The 26378-nt window shown below is 39.8% G+C and overlaps 1 protein-coding gene across 8 annotated transcripts in view; it reads right to left on the reverse strand.

Moving 5' to 3' along the window:
- TUT4 (terminal uridylyl transferase 4) overlaps positions 1–24655 on the reverse strand; it is a 162708-nt gene extending 138053 nt beyond the window's left edge. For 6 of the 8 annotated variants that reach the window (XM_049879250.1, XM_049879249.1, XM_049879243.1 and 3 more), the window contains exons 1-2: positions 24564–24649; positions 24042–24205 (exon numbers count right to left, since the gene is read on the reverse strand). The gene's annotated coding sequence lies outside the window, so the exon portion shown is untranslated. The other 2 variants (XM_049879244.1, XM_049879245.1) reach the window with 2 other exon arrangements.
- Positions 24656–26378: the final 1723 nt, after the last annotated feature.

Below are 26378 nucleotides of genomic sequence, written 5' to 3' on the forward strand. Positions count from 1 at the left end.
TGTGTAAGACCACTATCATAAGATCTTGAGAAACAGTTTAAACTGAGAAGAACACCCTCTTTTGTGGTTATGAGAGGGAGGAGGGAGGGAGGGTAGGAGAAGGGTATTTACTAAATAGATAGTAGACAAAAACTACTTTGGGTGAAGGGAAGGACAACACTCAACACAGTGGAGGTCAGCGCAGCTGGACTAAACCAAAAGCAAAGAAGTTTCCTGAATAAACTGAATGCTTCGAAGGCCAGTGAAGCAGGGGCAGGGGTTTGGGGACCATGGTTTCAGGGGACATCTAAGTCAACTGGCATAATAAAATCTATTAAGAAAACATTCTGCATCCCACTTTGAAGAGTGGCATCTGGGGTCTTAAATGCTAGCAAGCAGCCATCTAAGATGCATCAATGAGTCTCAACCCACCTGGATCAAAGGAGAATGAAAAACACCAAGAACACAAGATAATAACGAGCCCAAGAGACAGAAAGGGCCACATGAACCAGAGTCTACATCATCCTGAGACCAGAAGAACTAGATGGTGCCCGGCTACAACCAATGACTGCCCTGACAGGGAACACAACAGAGAACCCCTGAGGGAGTAGGAGAACAGTAGGATGCAGACCCCAAATTCTCATAAAAAGACCAGACTTAATGGTCTGACTGAGACTGGAAGGACCCCAGTGATCATGGCCCCCAGACCTTCTGTTGGCCCACTACAGGAACCATCCCCGAAGCCAGCTCGTCAAACATGGACTGGACTGGACAATGGGTTGGAGAGGGAAACTGGTGAGGCATGAGCTACTTGGTTCGGGTGGACACTTGGGACAATGTTGGCATCTCCTGCCTGGAGGGGAGATGGGAGGGTAGAGGAGCTTAGAAGCTGTCAAAATGGTCACGAAAAGAGAGAGTGGAAGGAGGGAGTGGGCTGTCTCATGGGGGGGGGAGTAATTGGCAATATGTAGCAAGTTGCATATAAGTTTTTATGTGAGAGGCTGACTTGAATTAAAAATTTTCACTGAAAGCACAATAAAAATTATTTGAAAAAAAAAAGTAGTGCTATCAGAGAAAGCTTAATTACAAGTTCTAAACACAAAATAACATTTTTTGTCCGTATGATAATCAAACATTTACTAAGTGTTAGGCAGAGTTCAGGACACTGCCACTTAACAATGCCACAAGTTCCTACAAAAAGATCTACTGCTCTTACAAATTTTTCAGGTTAAAAAAAAAATAAAAAGCCATTTTTGAGAATTTAGCATTAGCTCATACTTGCCTAGGAGTCCCTGGGTGGTGCAAACAAAAGGCTGGAGGTTCAAGTCCACCCAGAGATATCACAAAAGTAAGGCCTGGTGATCTACTTCTGAAAAATCACCCACTGAAAACCCTTCGGAGCACAGCTCTACTCTAACATACATGCAGTTACCATGTGTCAGTATCTACTCAATGGCAACTTGTTTTAATATATGTCTAACATGCCCATTATTTATCCTTATACTTCTCTGAAGTTAACACAGTCATGCACTATTTCTGTTTTACATATTAACGAGACATCTGAATTTATGACTTGCCTAAGGGGACAAACATGGAACTGGTGTAGACTATACGAAAGAATCCTTATTTTTGGTCTAATGCTCAGGTAATAGGGAATGTCTTTTAGCTAAATCAGTAGTTGTCTAACTTAATGGTTTCTGGATACGTTTGTACTCTTAAAAATTACTACTGAGGACTCAAAGAGTTTTTGTTTTTGTGGGTATATCTATCGCTATTTGCTTCATCAAACATTAAAACTGAAAGTTTTTAAAACACAAAAATAAACTATTAATTTATTCTATGAGGCATTACCTGGATAGCAAAACCAAACAAAGACATCACAAGAAAGGAAAATTACAGCCTAATATCCCTTATGAAATACAGATGTAAAAATTCTCAAATCTAGCAAATCAAATCCAGCAACAAATACAAAGGATTATACACCAAGTAGGATTTATCCCAGGAATTCAAGGTTGGTTCAACATATAAAACTCAATGTAATATTAAGAGAATAAAAGACAAAATTCACATGAACATCTCAATAGATGCAGAAAAAGTACTTGACAAAAACCAACACCTTTTCATGGTAAAAAAAAAAAAAAACACTCAACAAACCAAGTATAGAAGATCAAGACCAGGACAAGGATGTCTGCCCTCACTTCTATTTATTCAACGTTGTATTGGATGTTCTGGGGCAATTAGGCTAGGAAAAGGAAGTAAGTCATCTAGTTTGGAAAGGAAGTAACACTATTCCTATTCACAAAATTTTACGGAATTCGCAAATAAGTTTGCAGGATATAAGATCAACATACAAAACTGTTTTGTTTCTATATACCAGCAATGAACAATATAAAAATGAAATTAAAAAAACAATTCCATTTATGATAGCACCCAAAAGAATAAAATGCCTAGGAATAAATTTAAATATACAAGTATAATAATTGTACACTGAAAACAACAAAATGTCATTGAAATGAATTAAAGAAGACCTCAACAAACAGAGAGACATCACATAATCATGAATTAGAAGACTTAATATTGTTAAGATGACATATTCCCCAAATTAATCTCCAAATTCAACACAATCCCTTATCAAAAATCCAGCTGCCTTTTTTTGCAGAAATTGACAATTGAACCTAAAATTCATATGGAAACACAAGGGATCTAGAATAGGTAAAAGAATCTTGAAATAGAACAAAGCTGGAGGACTCACATTTCCTCATTTCAAAACTTACTACAAAGCAATAGTAAGTAATCAAGACTGTGTGCTACTGGCATTAAGGACAGACATACAAAACAAGAGAACTGAACTGAGAGTCCAGAAAAAAATCCATACTTTTGTGGTGAATTGATTTTCATTCAATAGGGAAAGAATTGCCCCATCAACAAATGCTGCCAGGACAACTGGATAACCACACTGCAAAATTACAAATATGAACTCCTACCCCACACCACTATAAAAATTAACTCAAAATGGATCACAGACCTAAAGGTAAGATTTTAAACTATAAATTTCTTTTTCTTGATTTTTCTTCTTTCTTTCTTTACTTGTACAGACTTCCCCTGTATTGTGTGTTGTCCTTCCCTTCACCGAAGTTGATCCTTGTCTACTACCTAGTCATTTCCCCTCCTTCCCACTCCCCTCCTCATAACCATCAAAGAATGCTTTTTTCTATGTTTAAAACTCTTCTTGAGTTTTTATAATACCAGTCTCATACAATGCTGAAACAGAAGAACAATGCAGGAGGACTGACACTTTCTGGTTTTAAAATATATTATACAGCTGCAGTAATCAAAATGGCCTGGTACTGCTGTAACAACAGTCGCATAAACCAATGGAACAGAATTGAAGGTTCAGAAATAAACCCAGAAATCTATGGTCAACTGATTTTTGACAAATGTGCTAAGTCTATTCGATGGGGAAAGATGAGTCTCTTCAATACATGGTACTGGGAAAACTGAATTAAAACAAGAAGAAAAACTAAACAGAATCTGTGCCTCACACCACAAACAAAACAAATTCAAAACGGATTAAGGACCTAAAGGTGCAAGCTAAAACCATAAAATTCTTAGAAGAAGAAGCAGGGGCAATGCTGTCAGGCCTAGCTTTCAATAATGGATTATCTAATATAATATCAAAAGCAAAACTAGCAAAAGATAAAATAAATAAATGGACCATATGAAAATTAAAAACTTTTGTTCATCGAAAGACTTTACCAAAAAAGGGAAATGACGAGCTACCTACTGGGAGACTGTCTTTGTAAACCATGCAACCAGTAAGAACCTAATAACCAACAAGAATCTAATAACCAAAATATATATAAACCTCCGACAACAAAGACAACCCAATCATAAAATGAGCAAAGAATCTGAATACATATTTCCCCAAAGAGAACATGGGAATGGCCACCAAACACATGAAAAGATGTTCAGCATCATTAGCCATCCGAGAGATGCAAATCAAAACCACGATGAGGTACCATTTCACTTCTACTAAGATGGCTAAGATAGAAAAAAAAAAAGAGGAGGTGGGGCCAAGATGGCAGAATAGACAGATGCTTCCGGTAAGCACTCTTATAACTAAGACCCAAAAAAAACAGGTGAAATGAGTGTATTTATAAAAACCTAGGAGCCCTGAACATCAGAGGCAAAGTCAGAATACAAACTGAGGGTCAGGGGCAAGAAGACACGGTTCAGAAGCAGAGCGGAGTTATCAGACCTGAATCTCCGGGAGCCCTCAAGTACCATTCCCAGGAGCAGCAGCAGCGGGCTAGTACTAGCATCAGCCCCAGGTTCCTCAGGGAGAAGCAGACAGCCACACAGCCTACTCACACCTCTGGAAACAGAGAAGAACGGTAGTCTCGGCAAAACCTAAGTACCTGCGTATATTTTACAACGTCCCCCACCCCCAAGCCGGCTTCAGCAGCTGTTGATTTCCCTGGGCCTGAGATAGGCCTGCTGATCGCCTACAGCCATCCTCCCGGCTTTGAAGAAGGAATAAATTTGCAATTGGGGGAAAAGATAATTTGCCAGCTCCAGTAACCAGGGAAGCTCAGGACAACAGCAGCTCCTCTCCAGGCATAAACGATCCGTGGACTTTGAGCTGCATGGACCTGTGTGGGCCTATTTCAGGAGAACAGGCCCTTGATGGCAGACTACAACTCTTTCAGCTGTGCAGCAGACACGGGGGTGTTTGATATTTGACATCACATTGCCTATTAAACAGGGTCCTCACTTACAAACAACAGGGGCCTAAGGACTGGTAGCTCCACTCAGGTCACCCAGCAACCTGCAACAGGGATCCAAGGGTTAACTGGTACCTCCCAGTTCTTAACAACCAAAAACAATGGGTGCTCATGGCCCGTCTGCAGAGCCCACCCACCTGTACACTCTAGGGAAGAGGGACACACTTTCCTCAGAGACTCTTGGGGGATGACTCTCAGACCCGTGCCTTGTTCAGAGCATGACCCCCTGCTGCAACCAGATACCGGTACCTACACCAATCACCCCTGCCCCTCTAAGACTGTAGGACAGAACCTGTACCACACACTTGATGATCAACTACCTGGACACCTGAGCTAAATTCATACAAGGAAAGTGAATGGACTCCTAGACTGATAACAGCTCTAGCCATCTGGTGACAGGGCGTCAGAGCTCCAAAGGTGAAAATAGTCATGCCAGTTCACTCGAACAACCCATCTGGGAGTATCAAAACAAAACAAAGCAAGGACTTATGATACAGTAAGCAAACTAACATAAACTAACACACTAACTTATAGATGGCTCAGAGACAACAGTCAATATCAAGTCACATAAAGAAACAGACCATGATCACCTCAACAATATCCCAAAACAAAGAATTAAGGGATCTTCTAGATGAAAGCTCCTTTCTGGAATTACCAGAGGCAGAATGTGAAAGATTAATACACAGAGCCCTTCAAGACATCAGGAAGGAAATGAGGCAATACACAGAACAAGCCAAGGAACACACAAATAAAGGACCCAAAAACCACTGCCGTCAAGTCAATTTCGACTCATAGCTACCCACATATAAAGGAGCTGAAGAAATTGAAAACGTTCTTCAAGAACATAATGAAAAATTTAATAAGCTGGAAAAATCCATAGACAGCAATGAGAAATTCAGAAGATTAACAATGAAATTACAGAATTGGACAACTCAAAAGAAAGTCAGAGGAGCAGAACTGAGCAAGTGGAAAGCAGAATTTGTGAATCTGAAGATAAAGCACTTGGCACCAATATATTTGAAGAAAAATCAGATAAAAGAATTTTTTAAAAAATGAAGAAAACTTAAGAATCATGTGGGACTCTATCGAGAAAACAACCTACAAGTTACTGGAGTATCAGAACAGGGAGGGATAATAGAAAATACAGAGAGAACTGCTGAAGATTTGTTGATAGAAAACTACCCTGGTATCCTGAAAAATGTGAAGATATCTATCCAAGATGCTCAATGAACTCCACATAAGGTAGATATTAAAAGAAAGTCACCAAGACATATTAGAATCAAACTTGTCAAAACCAAAGATAAAGAGAGAATTTTAAGAGCAGCTAGGGATAAAAAAGTTACCTACAAAGGAGAGTCAATAAAACTAAGCCTGGACTACTCCCCAGGAACTATGCAGGCAAGAATGCAATGGGGTGACCTATATAAAGCACTCACAGAAAAAAATTGCCAGCCAAGAATCACATATCCAGCAAAACTGTCTCTCAAATATGATGGTGAAATTAGGATATTTCCAGATAAACAAAAGTTTAGGTAATTCATAAAAACCAAACCAAAACTGCAAGAAATACTAAAGGGAGTTCATTGATTAGAAAATCAGTAATATCAGGTTATCAACCCAAGACTAGAACACTGGATGGAGCAATCAGATGTCAACCCAGAGAGGGAAATCGCAAAAATAAATCAAGAGGGAAAAAAAAAAAAAACAGGAAACAAAGTTATTATGTAAAAGAACACAACACGAAAACAATAAGTAAGAAATGTACTCATAGATCTTTCATATGGAGAGGAAGACAAGGCGATACAAAGAAACATTAGGTTTAAATTTAGAAAAACGGGTAAATATTAAAGTAACCACAAAGGAGACAAACTATCCTACACATCAAAATAAACTACAAGAAAAAATAGAGGCTCAACAGAAACAAAATGAGCAACAATGAATATGAGGAAAAGACAATATATAAACCACTCAGCACAAAAAATTAAGTGGGAAAAAGAAACTGCCAACCACACACATAAAAAGACATCAAAATGACAGCACTAAATTCATACCTATCCATAATTACACTGAATGTAAATGGACTAAATTCACCCATAAAGGGACAGAGAGTGGCAGAATGGATTAAAAAACATGATCTGTCTATATGATGCCTACAAGAGACACACCTTAGACTTAGAGAGACAAACAAACTAAAATTCAAAGGATGGAAAAAAATATATCAAGCAAACAACAATAAAAAAAGAGCAGGAGTGACAATATTCATTTCTGACAGAACAGACTTTAAAGTTAAATCCATCATAAACAATAAGGAAGGACACTACATAATCATTAAACAGACAACATACCAAGGAGATATAACCATATTAAATATTTATGCGTCCAATGACGGGGCTGCAAGGTACATAAAACAAACTCTATCAGAACTGAAAAATGAGATAGACAGCTCCACAATAATAGTAGGAGACTTCAATATACCACTTTAGTGAAGGACAGGACATCCAGAAAGAAGTTCAATAAAGACACGAAAGATCGAAATGCCACAATCAACCAACTCGACCTTATAGACATATACACAACACTCCACCCAAAGCAGCCAGATATACTTTCTTTCCTAGTGCACATGGAACATTCTCCTGAATAGGCCACATATTAGTCATAAAGCAAACCTGAGGAGAATCCAAAACACTGAAATATTACAAAAGCATCTTCTCTGACCATAAGGCCATAAAGGTAGAAATCAATAACAGAAAAAGCAGGGAAAAGAAATCAAACACTTGGAAACTGAACAATACCCTGCTCAAAAAAGACTGGATTATAGAAGACATTAAGGATGGAATAAAGAAATTCACAGAATCCAATGAGAATTAAGACACTTCCCATCTGAACCTTTGGAAAACAGTGAAAGCAGCGTTCAGAGGTCAATTTATATCAATAAATGCACACATCCGAAAACAAAGGGCCAAAATTAAAGAATTATCCCTACAACTTCAACAAATAGAAAAAGAGCAACAAAAGAAACCCTCAGACACCAGGAGAAAGCAAATAATAAAAATTAAAGCAGAATTAAATAAAACAGAAAACAAAAAAAACAATTGAAAGAATTAACAAGACCAAAAGCTGGTTCTTTGAAAAAATTAACAAAATTGATAAACCACTGGCCCAACTGAGAAAAGAAAAACAGGAGAGGAAGCAAATAACCTAAATAAGAAACGAGATGGGCGATATTGCAACAGACCAACTGAAATTAAAAGAGTCGTATCAGATTACTACGAAAAATTGTACTCCAACAAACTTGAAAACCTAGAAGAAATGGATGAATTCCTAGAAACACACTACCTACCTAAACTAACACAAACAGAAGTAGAACAGCTAAACAGACCCACAACAAAAGAAAAGATTGAAAAGGTAATCAAAAAACTCCCAACAAAGAAAAAGTTGTGGCCCGGATGGCTTCACTGCAGAGTTCTACCAAACTTTCAGAGGAGAGTTAACACCACTACTACTAAAGGTACTTCAGAGCACAAAAGAGGATGGAATACTCCCAAACCCATTCTATGAAGCCAGCATATTCCTAATGCCAAAACCAGGTAAAGACACCACAAAAAAAGAAAATTACAGACAAAAATCCTCAACAAAATTTCAGCCAATAAAATTCAACAACATATCAAAAAAAACAATTCACCATGACCAAGTGGGACCTATACCAGGTATGCAGGGATGGTTCAACATTAGAAAAACAATTAATGTAATCCATCACATAAATAAAACAAAAGACAAGAATGACAAGAGTTTATCAATTGATGCAGAAAAGGTATTTCACAAAGTTCAACACCTATTCATGATAAAAATTCTCAGCAAAAAAGAGATAGAAGGAAAATTCCTCAACATAATAAAGGGCATTTATACAAAGCCAACAGCCAACATCATCCTAAATGGAGAGAGTCTAAAAGCATTCCCCTTGAGATCGGGAAACACACAGGATGCCCTTCATCACCACTCTTATCAACATTGTACTGGAGGTCCTAGCCAGAGCAATTAGGCTAGATAAAGAAATAAAAGGCATCCAAATTGGCAAGAAAGAAGTGAAAGTATCTCTAATTGCAGATGACATGATCTTATGCACAGAAAACCCTAAGGAAACCTCCAGAAAACTACTGAAACTAATAGAAGAGTTCATCAGACTATCGGGATACAAGATAAACATACAAAAATCAGTTGAGATTCCTCTACACCAACAAAAAGAACACTGAACAGGAAATCACCAAATCAATACCATTTACAGTACCCCCCCAAAAATAAAATACTGAGGAATAAATCTTATCAGAGATGTAAAAGACTTATATAAATAAAACTACAGAACACTTCTGCAAGAAACCAAGAAAGACCTACATAAGTGGAAAAACATACTTTGCTCATGGATAGGAAGACTTAAGATCGTAAAAATGTCTGTTCTACCAAAAGCAATCTATACATTTAATGTAATTCCGATACAAATTCCAACAGCATTCTTTAATGAGATGGAAAAACAAATCACCAACTTCATATGGAAGGGAAAGAGGCCCTGGATAAGTAAAGCATTACTGAAAAACATGAGCAAAGTGGGAGGCCTCACTCTACCTGATTGCAGACCCTATGATACTGCCACAGGAGTCAAAACAGCCTAGTACTGGTACAACAACAGATACATGGGTCAATGGAACAGAACTGAGAATCCAGATATAAATCATCCACATACGAGCAGTTGATATTTGACAAAGGCCCAAAATCAGTTAAATGGGGAAAAGACAGTCTTTTTAACAAATGATGCTGGCATAACGGATACCCATCTGCAAAAAAATGAAACGACTCATACCTCACATCATGCACAAAAACAAACTCAAAATGGATCAAAGACCTAAATATAAAATTTAAAATGATAAAGATCATGGAAGAAAAAATAGGGACAACGTTAGGAGCCCTAATACATGGCATAAACGGTATATAAAACATTACTAACAATGCAGAAGAGAAACTAGATAACTGGGAGCTCCTAAAAATCAAACACCTATGCTTATGCAAAGACTTCACCAAAAGAGTAAAAAGATTACCTACAGACTGGGAAAAAGTTTTTAGCTATGGCATTTCCGATCAGCGCCCGATCTCTAAAACCTACATGATACTACAAAAACTCAACTACAAAAAGACAAATAACCCAATAAAAAATCGGCTAAAGATATGAACAGACACTTCACTAAAGACGACATTCAGGTAGCTAAGAGATATGTGAGGAAATGCTCAGGGTCATCAGCCATTAGAGAAATGCAAATCAAAACTACAATGAGATTCCATCTCACTCCAACAAGGCTGGCATTAATCCAAAAAACACAAAAGAATAAATGTTGGAGAGGTTGTGGAGAGTCTGAACACTTATACACTGCTGGTGGGAATGTAAAATGGTATAGCCACTTTGGAAATCAATTTGGCACTTCCTTAAAAAGCTAGAAATAGAACTACCATACGATCCAGCAATCCCACTCCTTGGAATATATCCTAGAGAAGTAAGAGCCTTTATACGAACAGATATATGCACGCCCATGTTCACTACAGCACTGTTTACAATAGCGAAAAGATGTAAACAACCAAGGTGCCCCTCAACAGATGAACACATAAATTATGGTGTATTCACACAATGGAATACTATGCATCGATCAAGAACTGTGATGACTCTGTGAAACATTTCATAACGTGGAGAAATCTGGAAGGCACCATGCTCAGTGAAATTAAAATTAGTCAGTTGCAAAAGGACAAATATTGTATAAGACTACTATTATAAGAACTTGAGAAACAGTTTATACAGAGAAGAAAATATTCTTTGATGGCTACAAGGGGGGAGGGAGGGGGGAGGGAGAAGGGTACTCACTGATTAGACAGTAGATAAGAACTACTTTAGATGAAGGGAAAGACAACACACAATACAGGCAATGTCAGCACAACTGGACTAAACCAAAAACAAAGAAGTTTCCTGAATAAACTGAACGCTTCAACAGCCGGCGAAGCAGGGGCGGGGTTTGGGGACCATGGTTTCAGGGGACATCTAAGTCAACTGGCATAATAAAACCTATTAACATTCTGCATCCCACTTTGGACAGTGGCATCTGGGGTCTTAAATGCTAGCAAGCAGCCACCTAACATGCGTCAATTGGTCTCAGCCCACCTGGACCAAAGGAGAATGAAGAACACCAAGGACTCAAGGTAACTAGGAGCCCAAGAGATAGAAAGGGCCACATAAACCAGAGACTATATCAACCTGAGTCCAGAAGAACTAGATGGTGCCAGGCTACAGTCGATGACTGCCCTGACAGGGAACACAACAGAGAACCCCCGAGGGAGCGGCAAAGTAGTGGGATGCAGACCCCAAAGTCTAGTAAAAAGACCAGACTTAATGGTCTGACTGAGACTACAAGGACCCTGGTGGTCACAGCCCCCAGACCTTCTATTAGCCCAAGACAGAAACCATTCCCAAACCCAAGTCTTGAGACAGGGATTGGACTGGACAATGGGATAGAAAAAGATGCTGGTCAAGAATGAGCTTCTTGGATCAAGTAGACACTTCACATTACTTTGTCATGTCCTGTCTGGAGGGGAGAGGAGAGGGCAGAGGGAGTCAGAAGCTGGTGGAATGGACACAAAAACAGAGAGTGGAGTGAAGGAGCAGGCTGTCTCATTAGAGTGAGAGCAACTAGGAGTATACAGCAAGATATATATAAATATTTGTATGAGAGTCTGACCTGAAGTAAACTTTCACGTAAAGCACAGTAAAAATTAAAAAAAAAAAAAAAAGAATAAATGCTGACGAGGATGTGGGGAAACTGGAACCCTTATGCATTGCTGGTGGAGATACGAAATGGTACAGCCATTGTGGATGATAGTGTGGCCAATCCTCAAAAAAATGACCCAGTAATTCCACTCCTAGGAATATACCCAAAAGACTTGAAAGCAGAGACTCATTTTACACCAATGTTCACTGCAGCACTATTCATAACAGCCAAAAGGTAGAAATCACCTAAATGCCCATCGGCAGATGAATAGATAACCAAAATGCAGTACATACATACAATGGAATGCTACTCAGCCAGCAGGAGAAACGAAGTCTTGACACATGCTACACTATGGATGAAGCCTGAAGATATTATGCTGAATGAAATAAGCCAATCACAAAAGGACAAATATTGTATAACCTCACTTATATGAAAAGACAAAAAAAGGGAAACATATAAAGACCGAAGTTTATTAGCAGTTACCAGGGACAGGAAGGAGGTGGAAAGGGAGGTTAACAGTGATAGACAAATCACATTGATTAAGGGGAGGGACACACAGCCGATTATTGTAACTGCTGTCAATAAACTGTACACCTGTAAAAAGTTGAATTCGCCAAAGTTATGTGATAGATATATTCACAACAACAACGACAAAAAAAGTAACTGCTGAGGCTGCTTACATACATTCAACCAAACACCACATGGAATTGGGTTCCTTAGTTTGCAGATTTAGGGTCATGGTTTCATGGGATAGCCCAGTTAATTGCCCTAATAACATGTTTAGTGCTTCTGTTCTGCCTTCAGTAGCGTAGTGGTTAAGTGCTACAGCTGCTAACTAAAAGGCCAGCAGTTCGAATCCGCCAGGCGCTCCTTGGAAACTCTATGGGAGCAGTTCTACCCTGTTCTATAGGGTCGCTATGAGTTCGAATCGACTCGACGGCAGTGGGTTTTGAGTTCCACCTTCCAGTTTGTTGCGTAGTGCCTGGGGTCTTAAAAGCTTACAAGCGGCCATTCAAGGCATAATAAACCCATTGCCGTCAAGGTGATTGCGACTCATAGTGCCCCTACAGGACAGATTAGTCCCGCACCATAGGTTTCCAAGGAGGGCCTGGTGGATTCGAACTGCTGACCTTTTGGTTAGCAGCCGTAGCTCTTAATCACTACGCAAGCACGGTTTCAGTAATTGGTCTCTATTTACCTGCAGCAACAGAGGAAGGAGAGTCAGGAACAGGAGGAGGATATAGAATGTGCGGTTGGCTGCCTCCACGAACAACTGCCTCTTTTGCCATGAGACCAGAAGAACTGGATGGTGCCCAGCTACCATTACTGAATATTTAGGTCAAAGATTTCATAGAAGAATCTTGATCAAAGGGGAGAAAATACAGAATTTCAAAATCTTACAGACTCTAGACTTTCTAAAGCCATGGAGGGTGCATGAACCCCTGAAACTGCTGCCCTGAGATAATCTTTAAACCTTAAACCAAAAATATCCCCTGAAGTCATCTTAAAATCAAACAACAGTTTAGCTTAACTAGTAAAAAAAGGTCTGTCTTGAGCATTATGCTCTTCCCTTCTGTGACTCGTGGGACATATGGTATCCCAACCGCTTTTTACACCTCCAGAGTTCTTTGGGAAGGAGGTAACCTGATTTTAATGTGTTTATTAGACTCAAGGTGGGAGCCTTTTGAAATGTGTGTTGTTGTTGTTAGATGCCATCGAGTCGGTTCTGACTCATAGCGACCCTACGCACAACAGAAGGAAATAACTGCTCAGTCCTGCGCCATCCTTACAATCCTTGTTATGCTTCAACCCACTGTTGAAGCCAAAGTGTCAATCCATCTCATTGAGGGGCTTCCTCTTTTCCGCTGACCCTGTACTCTACCAAGCATGATGTCCTCCTCCAGGGACTGATCTCTCCTGACAACATGTCCAAAGTATGTAAGATGCAGTCTCGCCATCCTTGCCTCTAAGGAGCATTCTGGCCGCACTTCTTCCATAACAGATTTGTTCGTTCTTTTGGCAGTCCATGATATATTCAATACTCTTCACCAACATCACAGTTCAAAGGCATCAACTCTTCTTCAGTGTTCCTCATTCATTGTCCAGTTTTCACATGCATAAGATGCGACTGAAAATACCATGGCTTGGGTCAGGCGCACCTTAGTCTTCAAGGTGACATCTTTGCTCTTCAACACTTTGAAGACATCCTTTGCAGCAGATTTATCCAGAGCAATACATCTTTTGATTTCTTAACTGCTGCTTCCATGGCTGTTGATTGTGGATCCAAGTAAAATGAAATCCTCGACAACTTCAATCTTTTTTCCGTTTATCATGATGTTGCTCACTGGTCCAGTTGTGAGGATTTTTGTTTTATGTTGAGGTGCAATCCATAGTGAAGGCTGTGGTCTTTAATCTTCATTAGTAAGTGCTTCAAGTGCTCTTCATTTTCAGCAAGGAAGGCTGTGTCATCAGCATAACGCAGGTTGCTAATGAGTCTTCCTCCAATCCTGATGCCTCGTTTTTCTTCATATAGTCCAGCTTCTCGTATTATTTGCTCAACACACAAATTAAATAGGTATGGTGAAAGAATACAATCCTGACCCACACCTTGAAATGTGTAAAACTCAAGAACCCAGAGTTGGAGCCTCATTTTTGTGCAGATTGAACATTGTCTTAGGTTATGGCTCCTGGATGTGTGAATTTCCTAAACTTTTGACAGGTTTTCCTTTATTTTTGTGAGATAAGCCTCCTCACTATGTTTCCCAATTACTATATTCTCATGAGAATGTACTTATTGTGAGAATAAGCTACTCTTAGTCTTCATTCAGTCATAGTGGCCATTTTCTCCCCAATGCCATTCATTGTTTCCAGGTGTTACTGGCTCCCTGCTTTTCTAGCGTCTGAACAGTAAATAATGTCTCTGCAATAAGGAATAATGCATTGCAATGGTACTTTTCAAAAGACTGGAACTCTTGTAAGTTATTCTCACCCTGCACTCATCTTCAGGGCCCAATCATTGCTTCCGTGTGTAGCAGGTGGAATGCATGGCTATGAGCAGTTCTGCAGTATTCAAGGGCAGCTATTTCTGTTTCTGAGCCGTTAGTACTGCTTATATTATAATGAAGAATACACAGTACTGGTAATTTTCCTGAGATTCAAATTCCTTTGGTTTTATTTATTTGGCCTGTCAATACTGCTTTTGCAGTAACGAAGACTACACTGTAGTGATAATTTTCCTGAGATTAAAAAATCTTTTGGCTTTATTTATTTGGGATATAAATACTGTTTTTGCAATAAGGAAGAATGCATTGTGCCATGTTTTAAAATTTTTCATGAAAAATAATAAAAAGGCTAAAAAGGAGATAAGAATAAAATGCATGTGCAGTCATTGCCAGGTGCCTTCATGTTTTACCTCGTTTTACAAATTTTCAAGAAATAAAATTAAAAAAAAAAAAAGATTTTTATCAAGACTCATATTGGCAGGACTTATGACATCCAGGGATGCTGGGACATATGTGGTTCCAGATAATGGGTAACAAAATCCATAAGCCATAACAAAAATTCTGAATTGGTCCTTTAATCGGCAAGCTTTCTATTAGGAAAAACACATGGTATCAACAAAAAATTTAAAGGAGAAAATAATTAAGCCTTGAAAGGATTAAGAACTATCTATAGCCCTAAAGACTCTGCAAGAAAACTACTGGAAATAGAAAGGTTCAGCAGAGTAGCAGGATACAAGACAAACACACAAAAATCAGTTGGATTCCCACCCATACACCAATAAAGGAAACTATAAAATCAGGAAAGCAATACCATTTATTACAGCCCCCAAAAATTTATTCCTAAATACTTGGGAATAAATCTAACCAGGGATGTAAAAGACCTATACAAAGAAAACTACAAAACACTACCCAAGAAACCAAGAGAGGCTGATATAAACGGAAAAACATACTGTGCTCATGGATAGGTAGACTCGATATTGTGAAAACGTCATCTCCACCCAAAGCAAGCTACCAGTACAATGCAAACCCAATCCAAATACCAACAGCATTCTTTAAAGAGATGGAAAAACTGATAATTAACTTTATACAGAAAGGAAGAGGCCCCGGATAAGTAAAGCATTACTGAAGACGAAGAACAAAGTAGGAGGCCTCATACTACCTGACTTCAGAAACTACTATATAGCTACGGTGGTCAAAACAGCCTGGTACTGGTACAACGACAGACACATAGACCAATGGAACAGAATCAAGGATTCAGACATAATTCCATCCACCTACAGCCACCTGATCTTTGACAAAGGCCTTAAGTCCATTAAACAGGGAAAAGACATTCTTTTTAACAAGTGGTGCCAGCAAAACTGAATGTCCATATGTAAAAAAAGGAAACAGGACCCATACTGCATACCATCCATAAAAACTAATTCAAAATGGATTAAAGACCTAAATATAAAACCAAAAACTATAAAGATCATGGAAGAAAAAATACTGTCAACACTAGGGGCCCAAATATATGCCATAAATAGGATATGAACCATAATTCACGATACACAAACACCAGAATATAAGCTAGATAAATGGGATCTTCTAAAAATTAAACATTTATGCTCATCAGATTATTTCACCAAGAGTAAGAGAACCTACAGTCTAGTAAAAAATGTTCAGATATGACATATTCGACAAAGGTCTAATCTCTAAAATCTACAGAAAAATCCAACACTTCTGCAATAAAAAGACAAATAATCCAATTTAAAAATGGGCAAAGGATATGAACAGACACTTCACCAAAGAAGACATTCAGGCAGCTAACAGACACATGAGGAAATGCTTGTGGTCACTAGCCATTAAAGAAATGCAAATCAAAACTACAATGAGACACCATCTCACCCTGGTATTAACGGCACTAATCAAAAAACCAGAAAATAACAAATGCTGGAGAGGCTACCAGGAGACTGGAACTCTTATGCGTTGTTGGTTGTTGTTAGGTGCCATCAAGTCGGTTCTACCTCATAGCGACCCTATGTACAACAGAAGGAAACACTGCCCAGTACTGCACCATCCTTACAATCCTTGTTATGCTTCAACCCACTGTTGCAGCCAAAGTGTCAATCCATCTCATTGAGGGGCTTCCTCTTTTCCGCTGACCCCGTACTTTACCAAGCATGATGTCCTTCTCCAGGGACTGATCCCTCCTGACAACATGTCCAAAGTATGTAAGACACAGTCTCGCCATCCTTGCTTCTAAGGAGCATTCTGGATGTACTTCTTCCGAGACAGATTTGTTCATTCTTTTGGCAGTCCATGGTATATTCGATATTCTCCAACACTACAATTCAAAGGCGTCAATTCTTCTTCGGTCTTCACTATTCACTGTTCAGGTTTCAGATGCATATGATACGAATGAAAATACCATGGCTTGGGTCAGGCGCACCTTAATCTTCAAGGTGACATCTTTGCTTTTCAACACTTTAAAGAGGTCCTTTGCAGCAGATGTGCCCAACGCAATGCCTCTTTTGATTTCTTAGTTGCGGTTTCCATGGGTGTTGATTGTGGATCCAAGTAAAATGAACTTCTTTGACAACTTCAATCTTTTCTCCATTTATCATGATGTGGCTTATTGGGGCACTGCTAGTGGGAATGTAAAAAGGTACAACCATTTTGGAAAATGATATGGGGCTTCCTTAAAAAGCTAAAAATAGATTTTTTTTAAAAAAGCTAAAAATATGAAAAGTACCATATGACCCAGCAATCCTATTCCAGAAATATATCCTAGAGAAATAAGAGCCGTCATACAAACAGACGTATGGACACTCATGTTCACTGTAGCATTATTCACAATAGTAAAAAGATGGAAACAACCTAGGGTCCATCAACAGATGAATGGATAAACAAACTATGGTACATATCCACAACTGAATACTATGCAATGATAAAGAATAACAAATCTGTGAAACATCTCAAAACATTGATGAATCTGGAGGGTGTTATGCTGAGTGAAATAAGTCAATCACAAAAGGACAAATACTGTATGAAACCACTATTATAAAAACACATGAAAATGTTTCCACACAGAAAGAAACAATCTTTGATGGTTATAAGGGAGGGAAGGGGCAGGGAGGGAAAAGCACTAACTAGGCAGTAGATAAGTGGTAACTTCGGAGAAGGGTACGGCAGTACACAATACTGAGGAAATCAGCACAACTTGACCAGGGCAAAGTCACAGAAGCTTCTCAGATACATCCAAATGTCCCGAGAGATCAAGGTACTAGGTTAAGGACTGGGGGCCATGGTCTCAGGGAATACCTAGCTCAATTAGTATAACACAGCCTATGAAGAAAATGTTTTACAACCGACTGTGGTGAGTAGCATCTGGGGTCTTAAAGGTCTACAAGCAACCATCTAAGATACATCTACTGGTCTCATTCCAGCTGTAGCAAAGGACAATGAAGAAAACCAGACACAGGAAAAGATGAGTCCAAAGCACTAAGAGACTACAACTACCACAACCTCCACCAGACTGAGCCCAGAACAACTAGATGGTACCTGGTTGCCACCACAGACTGCTGTGGCAGGGATCACAATAGAGGGTCTTGGACAGAGTAAGAGAAAAATGTAGAACAAATTCACCAAAAAGAAAAAAAAAAAAACCCAGGCTTGCTGGTCTGTCAAAGACTAGAGAAACCCCAAAAGCATGGCTCATCTAACTCAATACTGATGTTACTCCTGAGGTTCACCCTTCAGCCAAAGATTAGACATGTCTATAGAGCCAATAACAACACACGTGAGGAACATGCTTCGTAGTTTAATCATGTATAGGAGATTAATGGGCATGCCAGCCCAAAAGTAAAGACGAGAAGGCAGGAAAGGACAGGAAAACTGGACGAAGGGAAACAGGGAACTCGGGGTGGAGAAAGCGAGAGTGCTGACACATCGCATGGTTGGCAACCAATGTCACAAAACAATCTGTGTATTAACTGTTTAATAAGAAACTAATTTGCTCTGTAAGCTTTCATCAAAAGCACAGTTAAAAAAAAAAAACCGTATGTGATCAAATTGACAACAGCAACTAGAAAGATTAGATAGGAACCTTAGGAGGCAGTAAGTTTATGTTAATGAGGGAGGAACAACTCAGCAAAGGAGGGTAAGAATGGTTGCACAACTCAAAGAATGTAATCCGTCACTAAATGGTACATGTATAAACTGCTGAATTGGTGTTATGTTTTGCGTGTATATCCTCAACAACAGAACAAATAAAATTTAAAGAAAAAAAAAAAGACTGACAACGCAAGTGTTAGAGAAGATGTAAAAAAACTGAAACCTTCGTATGCTGCTGGTGTGAATATAAAATGGTGCAGCCACTTTGGAAAACAGTCTGGAAGTTCCTCAAAACGTTAATAATAAATTTATCAGATGACCCAACAATTCCACTCCTGGGTATATACCCAAAAGAAATGAAAACATACATCCACACAAAAACTTTTACATCAATGTGAATAACATTATTATTAATAATAACCAAAGAATAGAACCAACTCAAATGTCCATCCACTAATGTGTGAATGAACAAGATGTGGTATAGCCACTAAATAAAACACCATTCAGTCACAAAAAGAAATGAAGTATTGATACCTTCTACTATGTGGATGTGTTCTGAAAATACCTAAGTGAAAGAAGCCAGACACAAAAGGCCATATATCATAAGGTACCATTTGTACGAAATGTCCAGGATAGGCAAATACAGAGAGACAAAAAGTAGTTTAGTGGTTGTCAGGGACCGGGGGGAGGAAGGAATGAGAAATGACTATTAATGGGCTGATGTTTCTTTTTGGGATGAAGAAAACGTTCTGGAATTAGAGGTGATAGTTACACAATCTTATGAATATACTAACAACCACTGAATTTCATACTTTAAAACAGTGAAATTTATGGTATGTGAATTATATCTTAACCATAGCAAAACAAGGAATACGTCATTACACACTAAAAGCAACAACGTTCTCACCTGTCATGTAGTCTTTGGTCAACAACACTCTACATTCAGAGAGAGGATGGAAAAAAGGCAAATAGTGTCTTATCATTATGAATACAGTTTTGACTCAGAGACCCCCAAAGTCGCTAGACATATTTTGAATACTACTGGTCCAAACTAATATTCAGCGCATGATGAGAGCTTAATGTATACTTAACAACTGATCAATTTCAAAAATGAAATTAAACTCCAGTGGCTAAGACACTAACAAAATGTCATAAAGTTTAGTTCTGTATAATTCATATTTTATATAGTTAAAAAAAAAAATTTCTCTGCCAATCTGTGTGAGTATACTAAATGTAATAGCCTCTGCATACTAAGTTATAACACTCTAAGCTTGAAATGCAACAAAAATATAGTAGTTAAGAGCTGGCTTTAGACTCAAACACCCTGAGTTCAAATACTGACTCTGCAGTCACTAGCTGTGAGATCTTGTCCAAGGTACTTATCCCTTCTGCATCTCACTTTCCTCACCTATAAATGAGAATAATAAAAATAAAAGGGTTGTTATAAGGACTAAGTTAATACCTCTAAAATCTTCAAAAGAGACTAGCACATAATAAGTATTCAGGAAGTTATCTACTATCATTGTAAGATAAATGCCCGTTTAAAACTATCAGACTTGTGTAATTTACAAACATACCTATTCCCTTTCGAAAACACAGGCTGCTTGTCTAAAGCAAAGTCTAAGGACTTTGCTCATCTTTATTGATGAACACTGAGAGCTTACATAAATGCCTTTCCCCCTCTCCAGCCCACACTCCCCAATGCCATATCCTTTGCTTTATAGTGCTAAGCTAGGAAGCAGTCAATTAATCCAAGCCAAAAAATGAAAAACTTACTCAATAACCACAGCAAGATGATTTTTCCAGAGGTAGATTCCCAAAAGAATTTTCTAAGGAATTAAAATTTTTAGACAATAAGATTTGGACCACAGGATCCACAAATAAACCAGTCTGGAACACAGCAACTAGGGAGAAGAGAGTGAAGTGGTATGGAAAGGATGACCTGACTATCTTCTGAAGATAGGGGTAGAATCTGTCGGTAAGGATGCCAAGGAGAAAGAAATACTAGACTAGGAGTTAGAAAACATAGTTTTAATCACAGCTAAACCAGTATTTCACTTGGTGATATCGCTTACAAGATAAAAATTCAAAAGCCTTAATTTAACATACGCGTCCATTCGCAGTCTGTCATTTTCCAATCACTTCTCTCACCACTCTACATAGAAATCCTCAATTCCTGTCATACACACTCCCCCCCGCAACCCTATCACAATTTATCATCTTTGCTTTTGCTGTTCCCTAACTCTGGAATGTCTTCCAGTCCATCCTGTTCTCCACTTATCAAACTCCTACTCATCCCTCAAAAGACACCTTAATCATCATCTTCCCTCTGAACTCCCAGTCTAGTGTGTTGTGATTTATCCATATTATATGTAGACTGAGTTCCATGTAGGCAGAAATTAAATCTCCTATATTTTTCTATCTCTAAAACCTAGCAGTATCCACAATACAGTATAAATACAAATGCCTGAGGAATAGATGAATGGTTAATCTATGGGTGAATGAGCACCTTTAAATAAAGCATTCTACTTCTAAAAGCCTTAGTTTCTCGTAAAGAATCAAGAGAATATACACTTGAGAAGCAACATGGCATATAAGAACAAGCAGATCTGCTTTGAATCTCTCAAACTTTTATGATCTTCAGCAAATTACTTAACGTCTTTGAGTCACAGATTCCTCATCTATAAAACAAGTTTCATAGAGTAATTACAATAAATAAGAGGAAAAATAATAATACATAAAATATGCAGAGTATAGTGCCTGGAACAAAACAGGTATTCAAATAAACTTTAGTTCCCGCTTTCCTCCCCTTTAACCCAAAGGATCTATAATCCTTTTCCTCTTTTTGGACTTGTAAGGAACACCTACGAACATTATTCTGGTTTTTAAACATTTCTCCAAATTATCCAACTATCTAGGATTCTAGAATTAAAACAGTTCATTTTACTTCAGTGTAAACATTCTAATGCCTCTTAGACAAAGAACAAAAACATCCATATATCCTGCTTTGAACTATTGTGGTCATTTTCCCTTGCCTTTCAGGTCTTTCTAGAACTGTTTTTTTTTTTTTTTTTGGTTTTTTAGAACATCTGCAGTAATGACTTTAACAGAATTCTGTAACATTATTTTATGAATTCAAGCATCTGCAATTTATTTTAGAAAGGAAGACACCTCAATGATGTCTGTTATATCAAAGTGGTCTATTTTTTAAAGCATAGGCAAAATTAACTGGCATCAACATTACAGGTAATCTTGTTTCTTTGAAACCAGAAAACTTTCTTCAGTGAATAAATTCAAACACCTTTCTCTACACATAGATCCTGATTTGACATTCCATAAAGACCACCACATAATACGTGCTACTTACTATGTACGTAAAGGTTAACTTTGAAATCAAAAGAAGTTGTCTACTTGCTCTTAACAAAATGAGTTTGCTCTGACGACTAATAAAAATTGTTCTGAAACAGCTTTTTCTTGATTAGAGATACTTATAATTACAATTATAAAGTTTTATTTCAAGGGTTACAATTAAAATGTAGACACTATTGCTCTTGCTAGATGAAAAATAAATGTAATTCTATGTGTGATTTAGGACTTATGAAATTGAATAAAACTTGCATGAGAATCTATTGTTAATTTATCTGTATTACTAGCACTTTGGCCTAGGACAATAAAAAACTTCAAATCTTTGCTACACTTAAAACACGAAATATGTCAATAGCTTTCACTTTCGCTTCTGGATTATTTCAAAGAAGCACTGGTTTTCATTTTTCCACACTGACAGAAAAACTACAAACAGAAGAAAAATATATCTAAAAGACCTCTTTTTTAAAAAGCAACTTTCTTTTGTTTATATTAGATACCACAAATACTTTTAAAGCATAAAACTATTTAAAAATCCTTATATTCCCAAAAGTTTATGGTTTTTAAGATGAAATCTTTAAAACTTGTTTATAAAAACATTACAGTATACGAGACACTAGTGAATTCATTAATTATCTTAAGCACAGCTTAAGATCAATATGTCATAATTTTACAAATTGTGACTAATCGGTACTACGGTGCAGGTTAGTGCAGCAAAAATTCCAAAGAAAGAGACATACAGGGGTTCTGAACCTACAGAAAACTCTGGCGTTCTATTTACCCATATAAAGAACATGCAGATCTCTACTGGCCAAAAAAAAAGTCAACTTTTCTTTTTAAACCATCCTGCAGTTCAACACCTTGGTATGGATTTTCTCCAAACAATAATATCCGGTTGGGATTATCCAATTTTATTAGCTAATAGTTCTCATTACTTTCAAAACAGAAAGAGGATATGCTGTGTTTCACCAAGTGTAACACATTTAGATACTACAAGACTTGCCGAAAAATCTTTGGAAACAAAAGGTGATCTGATCCAGTAGAGCTAATTAGTAAACGCGTGCCAACAATACACAACCCAATTGCATTTCTGGACACTAATTTAAAATCCCAAAAGGGAAAAGAAAGTCAAAGGTGTTGGGAACCAACTCCTTCTGTAGCAAAAAAAATACTAAAATGAAGAAACATGGTATAGAGAAACTAAGATCTCGCTCAAAGTAAGCAATTCATCTGATTTGAACGTTAAAATAATATAGCAATTCATTCCATTCAGGTACGACTAGAAATCCCTCTGATGTGCTTCTTTCAAGCCTAAATATCTCATTCTTTTGCAATCCGGACACCAAAAGGATCAGAGACCTCTCGCGGAGGCGTGCAACACACTCGGGGAGTGCTGTCTGTTTACAAATACGAATCTCAGTTTCCCACGTCAAGAGCGCGCATTACCACCATTCGACTGGGGCGGGGGGAGAAGGCGGGTGAGCAAGAAACGAAATCCACACACGAAATACCTCTGCCTTCTCCCCTCCAGACAAGGGCGAGACCAGAGAAGAAAAACGTGTATTATGTATTATATACGTGTGTATATTTACATGTATTCACACCCATATCTTTAAGCAGGGGTGTAAGAAAAGGCGCACACGAGAGGGAATCGTACAGGACCCAAGAGAATGCTGAAGCCAATCCCGCTGACTTAAGATCCGCTTCCCTGGGTCTACAGATTTCGGCCCGGGGCCGGGGGCCCCAGCCTCTCTGAGGAGTTCGGCCCCCAAAGCGCCCCAATCCCCTCCTCAGGCCGCCGAGGCCGCCGTTCCTCCTTCCCTCAGCACTGCCTTCCCCTGGAACACCCGAAGCCCATTCCAGCAAAGAAAGAAGTGTCAGGTACAAGGGGGCGACTAAGACACGCTTGGGCGGGGGCCCCGACACCTGCGAGGCGCGGCACCTGAGGAGGGCGAACCCGGGGCCGCCCGGCCTTCCCGAGCACACCCCCTCGGCGCCGGGCGCCGCTACTGGAGTCTCAGTACCTGCGAGGCCCGCCGACCTACAGACGCGCGCGGCGCCTCATCATCTCAATGGCTCCCTCTCCCCCTCAGCCCTCTGCTGCCGCCGCAGCCGTCGTCGCTACCGCCGCTGGAGGCCGGGACACGACGAGCTCAAGACTCCACCGCCATGTCCGCCGCGCCGCGAACTGCATTGTGGGGGGGAAGGAGGGGGAGAAGAGAGAGGGAGAGAAAGACGGGGACCCGCTGAGGGGAGGGGGCCGAGAGAGAGTGGGAGCTAGGGAAGAGGGGGAGGGGAGAAAGGGATGAAGCCCCGAACAGGGTCCTGACCTGTGAAGGTGGGGAGATAGGTGCGAAAGAGCCTCGGGAGGGGAGGGATTCAGGAGTGCCCCCTCGCTTCCTTCTGGGAGCCCCCAAGCACCGATTAACCCGGCGTTGGTGTGTGGGGCAAACACCACTCAGAGGGGGAGGGGTTACACTCGGGGGCTTGCTGTAGCCGCAAAAAAGAATGAGGAAGGGGCTGAGGTGGGAGGGCAGCGCACTCACTCTTGCTGAGGAAAAGGAACCCGCACGCGAGGACGCTCGTTAGCCCGCGAGGAGGGGGTAGGGCCCTGGCGGAGGGGGAGGGGCGAAGTCGCCCCGGGCTCGCGCGGAGGGGCGGGGCCACAGAGCAGTGGTCTCGAAGCCCGGCTGCCCTCAAGTGCGCGGCTGGTGAGGGGCTGGAGGACGTCGGTGCGTTTGAGGAGGCCAGTGTCGCAGGCAGACTCAACGACGCTCAGGTCTAACTCACGGGCTGCGGGCCGCCTCGCCGAGGCCCGGAGGTGAGAAGAAGGGCCCGAAAGCCGCCTTGGCGCCTTGCTCCCAAAGCTGTCCCTTCGAGGGAGGGAGCGGGGCCTTGGATGTGCAACTTCTGGCCTGGCCCGGGCTTAGCCTCCTCCGCGGAACCTAGGCGGCTAGCGCAGGCTTCTGAGCAGCGGAAAATTAGAGGAATCCTCTGGAATCGAGCCCCCAGTCACCTTTGCCACCAGCTCACCAAAGCTGGACTCTTTTTCCTGTTAAAAAGCAGCCAATTCAGGAGTTAAAGAGCTCAGTACAGAAATCTCAGGAGCACCTCACCCCCCAAGAGATTTTAGAAATTATGTCCCTAGATTCAGGTGGATTCGGGATTAGTTATAATCCAAGGACACTACTCTTACTACCCACCCTTCACCCCACACCCAGGTCCTGCTTTTAACGTGTTAGGTTCCCTCGTGTAGTTATCTTATTTCAAGGCAAGATCAGAGAGAACGTATGGTTTTGTTAGTTTTTTAAGATTCCACCTCAGAGAGTTTTCAACTATCCCCTTACCTCAAAGCTGGACAACTCACACAACTGCAGGTCTTATGCTTGACGCATGCTAGGCAGGGAAAGGATGTAAGAAGGGTAGTTGTGGGGGTGAAAGGAAGATACTAAACTTAAGTATTTACAAGATACTGCCTTATAAAATCTCCTGTAATATGACTCAGAGGCTGGAACTGAGAACAGGCAACCGAGGGACACTTCTCTCTGCATAGCACATCTACTTTCACTGCTAAAAAAAAAAAACTAGTGCCATAGTTTTGTTTTTTTTTTTTTACTTTCACTGCTACCTCTTATTTATCTGTTTATATCCATCGGAATCCCGGGGCAGGTAATAAACTTGGTAAGGAGGGACAAAGCATTGGCCACTAAGTGCTAGGTGTTGAGCTAGGGACTTCACATATTTCACCATTTAATCTTCACAACAATCCTACAAGGCAGGTACTATGCTCCCATTTACAGAGGAGAAAATTCAACCCCTATCTGTATAATTCCACAGGGCCCAGATACAGTGGATTAAAAAAAAAAAAAAACCCATTGCTGTGGAGTCAATTCTGACTCATAGTGGACTCATAGTGACCCTACAGGACAGAGTAGAACTGCCCCATAGATCTGGTGGGTTTGAACTGCTGACCTTTTGGTTAGCAGCAGTAACTCTTAACCACTATGCCACCAGAGTTTCTGATATAGTGGGTACAGTACTGTATTTCAAGTCAAAAGAGCCCTGGCTTCAGTGTTTATCAGCTGGATGACGCTGAGCAAATACAGCCTTTGAGTTTATTTCCTCGTCTAAGCTTTTAAAGGTAAAAACCTACTTCAGAAGTGGTGTTTGGGATCTTAAACGCTAGCAAAGTGCCCATCAATGGATGAATGGATAAATTATGGTATATTCACACAATGGAATACTACGAATCAATAAAGAACAGTGAGGAATCTGTGAAACATTTCATAACATGGAGAAACCTGGAAGGCATTATGCTGAGTGAAATTAGTCAGTAGCAAAAGGACAAATATTGCATAAGA

Source organism: Elephas maximus, chromosome 3 (assembly GCF_024166365.1).
Source record: "Elephas maximus indicus isolate mEleMax1 chromosome 3, mEleMax1 primary haplotype, whole genome shotgun sequence".
Classification (NCBI taxonomy): Eukaryota; Metazoa; Chordata; class Mammalia; order Proboscidea; family Elephantidae; genus Elephas; species Elephas maximus.